General features: G+C 35.6%; 1 protein-coding gene across 1 annotated transcript in view; it reads right to left on the bottom strand.

The window, feature by feature from the left end:
- MDGA2 (MAM domain containing glycosylphosphatidylinositol anchor 2) overlaps window positions 1–15,931 on the bottom strand; it is an 862,553-nt gene that overhangs the window by 524,889 nt on the left and 321,733 nt on the right. The window lies entirely within an intron of this gene.

Genomic DNA, 15,931 nt, shown 5'->3' with positions numbered 1-15,931 from the left:
AGACTCTAACATAGTCAGATTCATTGGTCTTAACACTTTGAACATCTCCAAGGGATTTTGGAGCAGAGCTTCAATTTATCTCATATCATTAATCCATTCTGAAAAATGGCAAAGGGGGACAGGGTGGTAGGAGAAAACTGGTGACTCAAGAAATCACCATCATTACAAGACCACATGATAAAATTTGATTGTTAAATATAAGAGGTCTCATCCTTCCTGAAATTCAAAATTTAATATAGTAAAGGATGTTGTTCAAAAACTAGATAGGGCAAAAGAAAGAAGATCACTGGAAAGAAAAAAGGAATTTGATTAAACACATTTTCCTATTGATTTTATAAGCCCTGTGGTGCAAATAGGGAGCTTTGGAATTAGAAGATTTCATTATCAGAGGTCGACCACCAACTTAGTTTTTTATTACTGACTCCTTTATTGACATGAGCAAAAGATGATCATTGACTTAAGCCACGGAAGGAGGCAATAAATCATGAATACCTAAATATAATCTTCTCATTCAAGAGAGACTTAGTTCTCATGAAGCTATACAAATTCCTAAATGTAATTTTCTCCTACTTTGGTGCCACAATGACCAATAAAACTTGACCAGAATTCACTGAGTCACATACATCTTTGTAAACCCAGGAGATGCAAAAACCCATTGGGTCATGAGAAGTACATTGATAATATAGTAAGACACAAGATAATAAGATAATAAGACATGTTTCCTGTCACCAAGATTACTGTCAGCTACTAGTTCAAACTGGAGATCATCCCCATTTGTAAATTGAGCATTTTTACTTTTGACAAATTTGGGAGTGGAGAAGAAAGGGTTATTTTAATTAAAGGTAAATGGAAACCCTACATTTAAATGTAAAGGACAGTAATCTCAGAAATTTCCTGGTAGCAATCTGAGCCTAAACAGCAGTGACTATTGCTGCTTAAAAATTAATGTGAATATAATATCTGGATTTTTTTCATTTAACATTAAAAGGATCATGAACCCTATATATAGACTTTGAAGATGAACTTTGTGAATTCATGGTGGAAATGAAATGATTATAAGTCTAATTTGTGGGACAATTCCAACTGGGAAAAGTCTGTGTTCTGAAAGTAAAAATACACACACACACACACACATATATATATGTATGTTTATATATATATACACACATACACACACACACGTACATACCACACTTGGAATACATATATAAAAGTAAGATTCTAAGAGTGTGCTTTGCATATGAGATTGAACACAGAGTTATTACCAGAAATTAATATGCTCATGCACTGGTCTACAAAAAGTTTAGATAAACATATATATCTACATCTATATTTATATCTGTATCTGTATCTAGTTTTCAATATTGAATGCTCTGTTTTTTAACACAAATGTATAAAACACTCACAGAGTTTAATAATTGAAAAATGCTTGTTTTGTTTTCCTTCTCAATTTCAAACAGAAACTGAGAGATATAAAAGCCTACCTATGGATAATAAAACAACTGGTTATTTCAGTTTCTTTCTGGATACCCAAGTAGAGTCCTACTCTTCAACCTGCATAGTTAGGAGCCCAATCTCAATACCAGTACCAAATGACATGTAAAAATTTCCAACAGGAGGATAAGAATATATTTTTAGAAGAGTATTTCTTGCATTCAATATGCATAATAAATTCCCCAGGAACTCCTTTAAAATACAGATTTCACAAAGACTTGTTATGTGTGCAGAAAACCCCTGGAATCCACATCTTAACCAAATACCCAACATGATGAGAATGACAGTGCTTATTAAAGATAATCAGAAAGAATTTTCTGTGTCTTAAAATATTTGATTGACTTCAAACACTTCAAGGGACAAAATGTCCTTTTTAAAATATTTTTTCAGGTCACTAAACTTCATGCTATGCATCATTTCACTGGTTTGAAAAATTAAATGATGCTTCAATCAAATGTTTTGTTTGGTGTATAAAACCAATTTATTAAAAATTTTCTACCATGTCTTTGAATTCTGTCTAGACATTGTAAACATTTGTTTAGTTTTATGATAATAGAAATCTTTATCTGTAGTATTTCTTTGGGTGTTCTGATACATTTCACACAATGTTTCCTACAAATCATTTCCTGTGGTGATCAAACTTCAACTTCAACTTAGATAAGTGATGCTAGAAAGCTAGTTAGTTTTAAATTCCTTTCTTACACAATTATAGAGGTTAACAAACTGATAACAATAAACCTTGCAAAATATGAATAGAAAATTATTAAATCAAAAAGATACATTTGTTACCTTGATATATATTTCTATGCCAAATTAGTTTAATAAGTGATCATATGCATGCTTATTAATTTATCTACTATATAGCAACAGGACATCTTTTCTTGATTAACTTACACTTGTTATTTTGCCTTAGTATCCAATCAATGAATAGTATTGTTATTCCTAAGGTAAATCTTTCTAAAGCACCATTATGCTAAGAAGTAGCTTTATTTAAAACATTTAAATTATATAGTAAGCACATGTGCTCATTTACAAGGGTTAATTTTCTGCTATTTTCTTTTACATTTTAACACATTCTTGGAAAAGGTAATTGCCTATATGCTATAATCATGAACCTACCACCTATCTGAATATTCTACCAAATTGTAGGTGTTGAAGATTACTTTTCCTAGCTTGCATTAAAAATATGCTTAGTACTTTCACCTCTCAGTGTCAGGTGAATTATTTTGGAAGCTTCCACTAACTCTTTTGGTCTGCAGAAGGTTCAACTGAAAAGGTCTTAGCTCACCCAGGTCAATGCTCCTATTTCTATATCAGGAAAGGAAAGCCTGTGGACATCAAGTGACCTGGGCACAGGCCTGCAGCTGGCTGTGGCCCGAATAAGATCAAAACCAGAGATTCTTTGTTCTTTTCATTACTTTATACTATTAAAACTATGTCTGACATAGTTAAATTAGGGTTCTAAATAACTCCCAAACCAGACTTGCTCTAGACTAGGGGAATAAGGAAAGGCTGAAACACTGCTCATGAAGAAGGTAGAGCACCATAACTAGATCAACGATACAGTACAATTGCTCCAAACTGAACCAACGTAGCATTGTCCCAATTTACCCTCCTGTCTCCAGTTCCTGACAAATACATGAAACCTTCCTACTGGCAAAATAATATTCTGAAATTTATATTGTCATCAGGTTATTTTCCTGCCTAAGAATCTATGTCTCCTCATGGAATTTCACAGAGTCTTAATCCCTCCATATGGCGTTTAGTCGCCCTGTAAAGGTCCTCCTGCTCTCTATCTGACCCCACATCTTACTTCTCTGTAATAGCAGCCCAACATCAACAGGAAAGTAAAGAGCACTGAAATATTAGGCCTTTCATCTTATATACAGACTTTTAAGATATTTTTATTGAGCAAGTGCTAATCAGCCACAAGGCTTTGCTCATGATGTTCCCCTTTCTAGATTCCCAGGCTGATATCTGGGTAATTGTTGCCAACAACTTCTTAGATTACTTGGCAACGATTTTCTTCTCTTTTTCCAGGAGGTGTGTACTGCCCAGTGATTCACCTTTTTCTTAACATTCTAAGTATAGTAAGCACTTCATTGCCAAAATGAGGATCATTTCTGGCATCTGTCCCACAGAAGAGATATTTAATAATTGTTCATTTGTTTTAGCCAGTATCTCTACAATGACACGAACCTCCTATTTTAGCAAAATAGCAACTATTATGGCATTGAATTTGCTTACACTAAATATAAATGCAATTCACAGTACTATATCTGAAGCAAGTCATCTTTTATCCTGTGCCTTGCTGGAATAAACTCAATTCATCATTCTGAAATTCAACTAAGGGTTATGATCCCCTTTGCCCTGTGGAGTCAGCAATGAATTAAAATGTTAAAATATTGCATGAGACTCATATTCATCCAAATACACTTAAAGTAAACCAAATCCCCTTACATAAAATCTTTTTTAGCACTAATCACATCAACTTTCTTAATTTGAGTATACTGGCCTTAGGTTCAAAAGGTCAGCATGAAAGGGCAAAAGAGAGACATTCTTTTTTCTTGCTAGAGTATACTTTTGAAAGTTAAACCAAGTTCTCTCTGTATTTTATAGAAGAAAGAAAACAAATAAATTTTCCCCAATGGGAGCAATCAGGAGCATTTTTAGCTTTTCGTCTTATCCACTTTTAAGCACATATTTACTGAGCAACTGCTACAGATGCAGCACAAGGCTATGTTCTGGGGGATATGAAGGTTAATGCTATGAGCTGTTCTCTTTAGGGGATTACAGCCTATTGTGTCTGTTCAGTTTATAAAACAAACAAGCACACATACATACACAAATGCAGTTGAACAGGATAGGTACTCTGACAGAAGAAAGTGAAAATAAAGTATTATGAGAGGATAAAGCAGGTGTCTAAATCTGCCTGTGGGATTCCAACAGATTGCACAAAGTCAGTGACATTTAATCTAGGTTTGCAAAGATGCATGTGGTGGGAACAAAAGGGGAAGGACATTCCAGAGAGAGGGAATAGTGTGTTCAAAGGCATGTCTGTAAAACACTGACTACAGTATTTAGGAAGCGACTGCATTAAAATGTGGTCTAAAACCTTGACACTGCTGCTATTGTGTCTCTAGACATGGGAGAGACACTCTATAGCACTGGGAATGGAAATGAGGGGAGAGACCTACACTAGAGGTCGTGTTAGATAGAACTTGGGGATTAACTGAACATGGAGGTGAGGCAGCAGTGAGAGATGAAGGTTAACTAGCTGAAAGATGATGATTTTTTAAATAGAAAATATGTTCTTGATCACTAGGAACTTCCTATTAATCACAGGTAGGAGAAACTTCAGGTGAGTGGCTCTGAGCCCAAATCATGAAGGGCCTTGTAGAGTGAAGACAGAGAGGTGAAGTATTTTTGAGGGAGAAGCTTCTTCTAATAACAGACACTGTTCCTGCATGACATGCTATTATTAGCCAGTAATGGGTTTGATATTAGGAATTTTCTCTCCTCTAAGAATACCAAGTAAGAGCTTTGCACTTCGGTAAATCCCTCAAATCCCTGATTCACAACTTGGGAAATCAAGTTGCCAGTAAAATCTTGCCAGTCTTCTATACAAGGTCAAGGTAACTTATGTTCTTGATGCAGGGCACAGAGCTCCTGGGATAGGTAATGTGGACAGAGGGATGCTCACAGGATCCCTCTTAGAAGCCATGGTGAAGACATCAGTAAACCACCCTGCACCAGCACCCTTTGCACACTACAGATTCTGTCCAGAGGGAGAGAAACAGAGAGACAGAGACACATTCAAAGACATAGATGGAGAGATAGAGAGAGAATGTCTCACACTTTAAAGCTCTCCTGTCACCAGAGTTGATGCTATTACTTACACCATTGTCTAAGCAGGCATTCAGTTTTGCTCGTAAAGCAAACATAACAATAATCAAATCTCCTTCCATTTTTCTGTTGATTTAAGTGATTACATGCTTTCCTAAAACACTTCTCAGTTTTCTACATTTTACATTTAGCTAATTGACATTGGCAATAATTGGTCACTTCAGCTCATTTCACAATTTCCAAATATAGCAATGTGAATAGTACTTCTAAAAGAAGTCTTCTCTTCTTATGTTCTCTCTTCTCTGAGTCACTAGTTTAAGATACTATGTGAGTTTCCTCTATCCTCCACTTTTCACAATGATCTCCCAAATTGACTTCTTTTAAATATAAAAAGAGACATTTTATTTTCATCGCATCAGCTTTAATGCTACTAAAAATTGTTTCCAAAATATTACATGTGTTATGTATGTTTATATATTTTATTTTATACTGACTTAAAGTAAGTTTTCTAAATGTAAACCTGCATTATCCTTTATTAATCCAGAAGTACCTGATGAAAATAATTTGTTTTTATTTTTATTTTTTTTATTTTGGTATCATTAATGTACAATTATATGAGCAACATTGTGGTTACTAGACTCCCCCCATTATCTAGTCCCCCCCACATACCCCATTACAGTCACTGTCCATCAGGGTAGTAAGATGCTATAGGATCACTACTTGTCTTCTCTGTGTTATATTGCCTTCCCCGTGCTCCCTTCGCACATTAAGTGTGCTAATGGTAATGCCCTTTTTCCCCTTTATCCCTCCCTTCCCACCCATCCTCCCCAGTCCCTTTCTCTTTGGTAACTGTTAGTCCATTCTTGGGTTTTGTGATTCTGCTGCTGTTTTGTTCCTTCAGTTTTTGCTTTGTTCTTATGCTCCACATATGAGTGAAATCATCTGATACATGTCTTTCTCCGCCTGGCTTATTTCACTGAGCATAATACCCTCTAGCTCCATCCATGTTGTTGCAAATGGTAGGATTTGTTTTCTTCTTATGGCTGAATAATATTCCATTGTGTATATGTACCATCTCTTCTTTATCTATTCATCTACTGATGGACACTTAAGTTGTTTCCATTTCTTGGCTATTGTAAATAGTGCTGCAATAAATGTATGGATGCATCTGTCTTTTTCAAACTGGGCTGCTGCATTCTTAGGGTAAATTCCTAGAAGTGGAATTCCTGGATTAAATGGTATTTCTATTTTGAGTTTTTTAAGGAACCTCCATACTGCTCTCCACAATGGTTGAACTAGTTTACATTCCCACCAGCAGTGTAGGAGGGTTCGCCTTTCTCCACATCCTCGCCAACATTTGTTGTTATTTGTCTTTTGGATGTTGCCCATCTTAACTGGTGTGAGGTGGTATCTCATTGTGGTTTTAATTTGCATTTCTCTGATGATTAGCGATGTGGAGCATATTTTCATGTGCCTGTTTGCCATCTGGAATTCTTCTTTGGAGAAGTGTCTGTTCAGATCCTCTGCCCATTTTTTAATTGGATTATTTGCTTTTTGTTTATTGAGGTGCATGAACTCTATATATTTTGGATGTCAACCCTTTATCAGATCTGTCATTTATGAATATATTCTCCCATACTGTAGGATGTCTTTTTGTTTTACTGATGGTGTCCTTTGCTGTACAGAAGCTTTTTAGTTTGATATAGTCCTACTTGTTCATTTTTGCTTTTGTTTCCCTTGTCCATGGAGATGTGTTCATGAAGAAGTTGCTCATGTTTATGTCCAAGAGATTTTTGCCTATGTTTTTCTCTAAGAGTTTTATGGTTTCATGACTTGCATTCAGGTCTTTGATCCATTTTGAATTTACTTTTGTGTATAGGTTTAGACAACAATCTCATTTCATTCTCTTACATGTAGCTGTCCAATTTTGCCAACATCAGCTATTGAAGAGGTTGTCATTTCCCCACTGTATGTCCATAGCTCCTTTATCATATATTAATTGACCATATATGCTTAGATTATTATCTGGACTCTCAATTCTTTTCCACTGGCATATGGGTCTGTTCTTGAGCCAGTACCAAATTGTCTTGATTATTGTGGCTTCGTAAAGTGATAACACCCCTGCTTTATTCTTCCTTCTCAGGATTGCTTTGCTATTTGGGGTCTTAGGTGGTTCCATATGAATGTTAGAATTATTCCAGTTCATTGAATAATGCTGTCAGCATTTGATAGGGATTGCATTGAATCTGTAGGTTGCTTTTGGCAGGAGAGCCATTTTGATAATATTAATTTTTCTTACCCAAGAGCATGGGATGAATTTCCATTTATTAGTGTCCTCTTTAATTTTTCTTAAGAGTGTGTTGTAGTTTTCAGCGTATAGGTCTTTCACTTCCTTGGTTAGGTTTATTCCTAGATATTTTATTCTTTTTGATGCAATTTTGAATGGAATTATTTTCCTAATTTTTCTTTCCACTAGTTCATCGTTAGTGTATAGGAATGCAACAGATTCCTGTGTATTAATTTTGTATCCTGCAACTTTGCTGAATTCAGTTATTAGTTCTGGTAGTTTTGGAGTAGATTCTTTATGTCTTTTTTATTTACAATATCATGTCATCTGCAAACAGTGACAGTTTGACTTCTTCCTTACTAATCTGGCTGCCTTTTATTTCTTTGTGTTGTCTTATTGCCATGGCTAGGACCTCCAGTACCATCTTGAATAAAACCAGGGAGAGTGGTCATCCGTAAGGGTCTTGTTCCTGATCTTAGGGGAAAAGCTTTCAGCTTCTCGCCATTAAGGATGATGTTGGCTGTGGGTTTGTCATATATGGCCTTTATTATGTTGATGTACTTGCCCTCTATACCCATTTTGTTGAGAGTTTTTATAATGAATGGATGTTGAATTTTGTCCCAAATTGACTTTTAAATTAACATGTATTGTGTCGACAGTCATAGTCTGTGATGATCCCTCTTGTTGTGGACAACTCCTCTGCCTAATATCTTTGTCCTTAGGCTCATTGTATATTATATATTCTAATATTACAAACTCAAATAGGGAAGAGTTAAATATGAAGATTTTTAAATAGGAGGAGAATGACTCAATTTTAGATGCTGGTGGTGAGCTGACAAATAATTGAAAAGATATTGGACATAAAGATTTAAAGCTTTTAAATGGTAATTGATAATTGACAGCAATAGATAAAATCTGTAAAGCAAAGCATGTACAGTAAGAAATTAAGAAGATAATGACAGAATTCTGAAAAAGAATTCCTAATACAGAGAGGTCAAGGAAAGTGATTTCATATGATTATGAAGTCAGATAGTAGAAGGAAAAAAAAGGAAAATGTGGTGCTTTAAAAGTTATATGAAGAAATGATCAAGCATGGGGAACTGTCCAGAAATTACCACTTACAACAGAGCTGTCAGTTAGGAGGAGCACAGACAAAAAATCACTGCCCACTACCGTTAGGACGGCATTGGTGCATATTAAGGGAGATATAGCTGTAAAGCAGTGGAGTCAAAGATGTATGAAGGGAGGTTTGCTTGAGAAGGAGAAGAGCCTTAGAAAGTCAAACCAAGCTTAGGGCAAGAGGAAAGCTGCTACTGAGATTTATTCATATGTAAAGTGGAATAGTAAGTACAAAAAATGGAATAGTTTAACAATATTCCACCACCACCCAGGATGGCAAGGACTGATTATGTACATTATAAAAACCAAACTATACTGTTTCTATTTCCAACATAACTGCAACTTTTAGCCAGTACTATATACTATCTCTCCTCTATCCTTCATCATTCTTCTAAAATTAACTTCCCCAAATTCTACTTCCTTTTCTTTCCTGTTTTTCTTTCTGTTAGTTTACTCTTTTACAAGTTTCACTTTGCCAACTTCTGTAACATGCATGCTGAAATTTTTCAAAACTCTAATCTCTTCTGTAAAAAAATAATGAACCTTAATTCCCATCTAAACATGCTTAATCTCTCCCATATCAAAAATCAGAAAGAAAACATTTATCCTCCCATCAAAAGACCTCCTCTCGCTTTCCTTACAGTCTAGTGATTGGAACCAGCAGTCTATACTCTAAGCCACACTTCTGCACCTGCTCTGCAATGCTCAGTCCACAGCTGCCTGACTTCTGCCGTATCATCCGCATGTATAAGAGAACAACCCAGGAAAACAGAGGTCCACTTTAGTAGGCTGCTAATTTGATGTCATTATTTTTGATCTCCTCCTTCTCCTTCAGTCTTAGATTACCTGCCTTCACTTCCATGCAACTATAAGGATCTGATGAAATTACACATATGCTCTACACTTAAAAACGATATAGACTTACTACATTCCACTTTAATACTCATTACTACCATGAGTATAAACATATCTGAACATGCACATAAGCAAAATGTTTAATTTGTATGACTATTCCAATAATTTCTTCAAATAGTTAAAACCATTCTGCCATTGTCACTTTAGAAATCCTGAACAGGACAACATCCTGAAACACAAACAACACATCATTTTAAATCAGCTTTTAGCACATTTGAGTTGTTTGATTCCACTGGTTAATTTGAACTAACTACTGCTATGTGAGCATTAATGTGAATTATTTCCCTACCCCTTTATTTTGGTTAACATTGAATTCGTGTCCACTGGAGGGAAATACTTTTTTATCTTTAATTTGACATCTATGCAATGAAAATACTAAGATCCTATTGATTATTCTGGATTTAATCAAAAGATTGTATCTATCTCATATGACTTTGGTGAAAGGCTCTGAATATGAAAGGTTTTGAATGTTTTGTATTATTTCCTCAGCTCATGTTGAGCAGCATTGTTATAAATTAATTGAGCCACCCTGAGAGATTCTTCAAAGTCCAAAGTTAGGTAAGAAAATTAAATCCTGAAACAGCTAGTAATGTTTTCTAAATAACAGAAGTTGCTGATTTTTTAGGTTAATGTTAGCCAAGAACTTAAAGGAAAGCATTGCAATGAATTAAATTTTAATTGTAATTTAAACTCAAACTATCTGTTTATAGGCAATAGATCCTATTTAGGAAGATGGAAAAAAGTCTGTCATCAAAAGAAAATGACATTCAATAGCAATGCAATTATGTACATGGAATTTTAAAGTTAAAAAAGCAGTAATGCAATTTAAATTTTAAGGCTGAAACAGTAATAAAAGCAATAATTCTCCTGTGCAAAAGACTTTAGTAATGTTGTCTTTTAACATTCTCAAATCAATGTACTAACATTATAGAAAATTGAATACATAATGGCAATATATTAATCTGAATTATCACACACAAATGGTATATATATATTTTTCTTAAGTCAAATACTATAAAAATTTTAAATGTTTTGCATGAAGGTTTCCACATTTGTAACTTCAGATTTTATCAGAGATGTTTTTCTTTGTTTTTGCCCAGAAGTATAACCTATTAATATCTAAGCCTAAAACTTCAAAGACTCTCACACACTCTCTGTAGATAAAAAATTATATATATTTCACTAAATCTAAGGTTCTTAAAATTCTTTTCAAATAGAGCATTTGACAACCTCTGACATGTGTGCCAGAGAGGAACCATGAGCCACCAAGTCTGACACTGCCTTCCACAGCTCCTGGCCATCTACGTCCCCTTATCTCTGTGTAGATGCTGCCACCTCAAGCCCTTCACTGTGTTCTTCCTAGCATTCCTCAGGAGAAATATTTGACCTACACCTGCAGAATAACTGAAAGTACATCAGACATTTCATTAACTTCATATTTTGATCACAAAGGACCTGTGTGAACAAAGTAGGGAACACCCCCACTTAGAGGTAAATATTGTAGGGATTTGAACTTTCCATCTTGGGTAGGAAGGTAATGTTCCATACAGAAGTTTCTGGTTCTCTATTGGGTCCTATGCCACCTCTTGAATTGTCTTCAACAAAAGGTTGGATCATGCTTCTACTTTATCAGTAACTTTTAGAAAAAAAAAAGTACTTCAGAAACTTTGGAGGCCAGACTATCAATGAAAAAACAAAACCGTGGTAAACACAGTCTCGTGGTGCCATTCTGTATGGGTTTTGGGTTGGGGGCATAGTGAAGAAGGCAGAGAAGCTGTTACAATGTGTCAAGAGAGGGCAGCATTTAATCCTTAAAACCCTTGATGAGGCCACCTTCTCTAAATCAAACTTAGGAAATAGCTTCCTTTTAATAATGTCAGATGTCATATATCATGTGATCAGTGAACCTTCCAAGGATCTTTGAACCAAATCTTCCTCATGTCTTATGAATTATCACAGCATCTTACGAGATCAGGACTCCTGAAGCCACAGGTACTAATCACATCTTTTTTTTTTTTTACCCCCTCTGGACTGAAATGTATATTTAAATACGCTCATCCTTCTTCAAAATTAAGTCTTTCTTGGAAAAAACTACAAAGCCCCAGTAAATACTAACTGAAATGAATTAATCTCATCATTGTGCTCCAACCTTAATCACAAATTGGGTATTTACAGAGAGACATTATTTCTTCCAGTCTAGCTCATCAAGAAACAAATGAGATTTACTAGAGAACATGCCAAAATGAAAACTTCAATTTGCTTCTCCAAGAGTGGCAATGGCAGGCAGAGAATTTTGAGGCTCTGGTTCGCAATTTTCCCCATTGCTTTTCTCCACTGAGAAGCCACTGACACTGCCTGTGACTAGCCCCCAAGAAGTACAACTTCCTCAGCATGTCTTTCAGTCCCCACAATACGGAAGTCGGTGCGAGAGGGACACAAACCCACGTTCCCTTCTGAACGGAGAAGAGCAGTCATCACAAAGCAAGAATGATGTGGGTTCCACCAGGGCGTTACTCTCGGTGAGAATTCAGCGATCACCAGGCACCTGTGTCATACAAGCTATTTTGACAATCTCTAGTACCAAAACCCTAAAAAGTGTGTTTTTAATTTTCACTTTAAAAAATGAAACATCCCCAAAGAAGGTAAGTGAATTGTCAAAGTTTAGTTTCAACTGCAGTTGAGCTTTATACTAGAAACAAATTTTGTCCTCGATACATATTTTTCATTTTTATCAGGCTGCAACCCTATTTTTAAAAGGCCAGACATTCCTTTATATCTTTGGAACTTAGAGGAAAATAACAAAATGTAGAAAGAGAATTATCCATCATTTATATACAAATAGGCAAAAAGTATTTTTATTCAATTACTTGGTTATAAGAGTTCAAAATAAAATTGTTTAAATCAGGCAATGTGAAACATAAGCAATTACTAGCAAATAGTATCATTCAAGTTCTAATTTTTTAAATATTAGGCTTTGACAATTTCAAAGAAATGTGTACTCTCTGTCCTATTTCACAGTTGCACAAATTCCCTTAATCTCAAAGGATAAAGGTAATGCTTGTCTATCTGGCTCCACCAGATTTTCCCCCATGAACTTCAGGCCATTATTAAAAATTGATTTAGAATCTTCTGACTTTTGTTAAGTTATGTTTCTGGACTTCAAAAATCCTACCCTGTTCTTGGCCCTGCCAGGTTTGCCTGAAGCACAACCACCACCTCAGTTTGCAACTGATGAAGCTTGACTTGTTCCTTATTGGGTTGTGCTAAGCAACTGTCTTAGCAGAGTCTCACTGAACATGATGTAGTACTGAAAGATGGTGTCATCCATCACTGGAGAATGACAAATATTTCTTTTCATCTTCCAAAATGCTAAGGTAGACTTCTGCTCTTTCTGCTTCTAAGTTCCTTCATGAAACTCTTAAAAGCTGCTTGCATTTCCCCAGCCTTATTTTAACTTGTTTTTGATTCATTTGTCTAGTAAATAAGATAATCTGTAAAAATCCAATGAATGACCAAGACTAAGTTCATTACAGTTCAGATCACCAGCTCTGTGTACTTCCCCAAAGCTCTACAGTAAATCAGCAGTCATAGGTCATATTGCCCACACACACTTTTACTGATCCCCTCTCCCAGGTATCTGTCACAAACATCAAAGATTTGCATCATCAACATAATTTAAATAAATAAGTAAAATAGTCAAAATTTTAAGCAAAGAAAAGTGGAATTTATTCTTTCAATAGTAATTTATTGCCACAAGTAATTTTTCCCATACCTGCTTAATGTTATTGATTATATGTATTAAATAATATAATATATAATATATCTGCTAATTAAAAAATCTATCAGTGAAAGAGTTGAATCTGGTATTGCTAACTTGAAGTATTGAGTTTGGAATTGTATTCCCTGAGTTGGAAACACTAGTATATAATCTTGGATAATCTTACTTTCCTCATGTACAAATGGAGATGATAAAACTTTATACTTCCTGCTGTTACAGCAATCATATTAGATAATGCATATCTAGGGCTTACCACAGTACCTGGCTCACAGCTTTAATCACTCAAAATATTAGTTTGCAGTCTGAAATCTCTATGTACGAGCAAACATCAGAGTAATAATATTATTGCTGATTGGTAAAATCATTATATTTTCATCCCAATGATTTACATGAAACAAACACAAAAAAACTGAAATGAAAAATATTTCTAAAAATGACACAAACTTTATGTAAATTGTTCACAATTAAATTATTAAATTTGTCACAAATCTAAACTTCTCTTTTTGAGGCCAGTTGATCAAGTAAAGGAATCAAAATTATTGCTGAAAATTTTAACCAAAAACAGCACTTTTCATAAGATGGAAAATATTTTAACAAGGTAATACTATTTCATTTACTTAGTATCACAAACCACTTATATAAGTACATAAATATAAGGAAACACCTAATGAATAATAAGTAGGTTTATCAACAGAAAATCATTTCAGATATGCTCTTGTCTAATATATCACCATAATCAGCTTCTTTGAAATAACATTTTAATACTTGCAGGGCAAAGCACGTATTTGCTTCCCTACCACAATGTCAAAAAGAGCCAGACACTTGTAGATAATTCAAAGATATATCCAAACAAATTATTATAAAATGACACTTTCAATACTGAAGTTCCAATACCTAAAATGATTAATAGTTGAGGAATGACATGAGCCAAAAAAGTTATTATGCAGATGAAGCCTCCATTTTAATTAAGGGCTGAGAGCAAGAGAGACCTGAGGGTCTAATTCCAGAACTATTTTGACATATATCAAATGTTCCTTAATTTCCAGTGAAAGGCCCTTTTGACAAGTTCTCATGTTGATATGTTCCTATTAGCAACCAGCACCTTTAAGTGGTGTTTTGTCACTGACCTACATTAGTATATCAAATATGACAGCAAATTAATGGCTTCACACAATAATTCAGTTTATCATCTCTAGCCAAATATTAAGAAGAGCACCTCAATAGCAATGAAATGCAAACATCACTATTTCAATTTTATTTATTCAACAAGACACTAAAGAAAAATGGAATACAAGGATAAAGAGCCCTATAGGTTCTCAAAATCTTTTTTACTTAAGATTTAATGCAGACATTACATAATTTAATTCTGAAAATAAACTTCCTCATGAAAAAAATGAGGCAAGTAATCATTTTGAGAACTCTAAGGACAAAGTCTGACATGATACATGCAGGTATGTTTGTGAAACCTCAAATAAGAAACATTTAACTCACCTTGACATGATATTTGTCTCTACTCTTTTTCCTCATTTAGGGTAACTGGTTAAAATATGTGACTTTTTATCATTCTTTAGGTGAAGTCTATGAACAGTGTGTTATCAAGCTAAGGCTTTTATACTTTTTGGGAGGGTATGTCTGAAACACCCAATGATGTTTTCTCATGAAAAGCTCCCTGTCAGACTTAAGATGGCAGCGTAAGTAGGGTGGCGGAAATCTCCTCCCAAAACCATATATATTTCGGAAATACAGCAAATACAGCTATTCCTAAAAGAGCAACCAGAAGATACAGTACACCAGCCAGTCTACATCCGCGAGAACCCAACATCTCATAGAAAAGGGTAAGGTGCGAACCTGTGACCCGGCAGGACCCGAGCACTCCCCCAACCCCAGCTTAGCAGCAGGAGGAAAAGAATCAGAGTGGGGAGGGAGTGGAGGCACAGGACTGCTAAATAACCAGCCCTAGTAATCTGCACAGGGAGCACAGACACACATTGCATGGTGTACTGGATATTAGAGGAGTGAAAAAGCAAAATCTGAGACAAAGACTGCAAAAAGGTTCCCACAGCTGGCTGCCCTGGGACAAAAGAAAAGCAGAAAAGCAGATGCTTTAAAAGTCTTAAAGGGACAAGGGTTTAACAGGTGGACAAAACTTTCCTGGCACACTCAGCCCAGCAGGCTGGGAACTTTAAGGAACTTCAGGAGCCCTATTCCCCTGGGTAGCAACACAGCTCCAAGGAACCTCACAGCAATGAGTAGCCTGTCATTCCTTCTTCCCCACTGGCACCTGTGAGCAAGCCGGCTTTCCCTGCCATTGCTGCAGACTAGCCAGAAAGCAGCCTAACCTACAGCAACCATACAGATTAACACACAGGCTTCTCCCTGAGCAGGGCTAACCAGGCCAGACCCAGAGGCTTCTCCCTGAGCACGGTTGACTGGCACAGACAGTGGAAACAGGCGCAGAATCTGGAAGGCACAAAGAGGCTTTGTTCTCGTGA

The sequence above is a fragment of the Manis javanica genome, chromosome 8 (assembly GCF_040802235.1).
Source record: "Manis javanica isolate MJ-LG chromosome 8, MJ_LKY, whole genome shotgun sequence".
Classification (NCBI taxonomy): Eukaryota; Metazoa; Chordata; class Mammalia; order Pholidota; family Manidae; genus Manis; species Manis javanica.
This window is presented reverse-complemented; position numbering and strand designations above follow the sequence as displayed.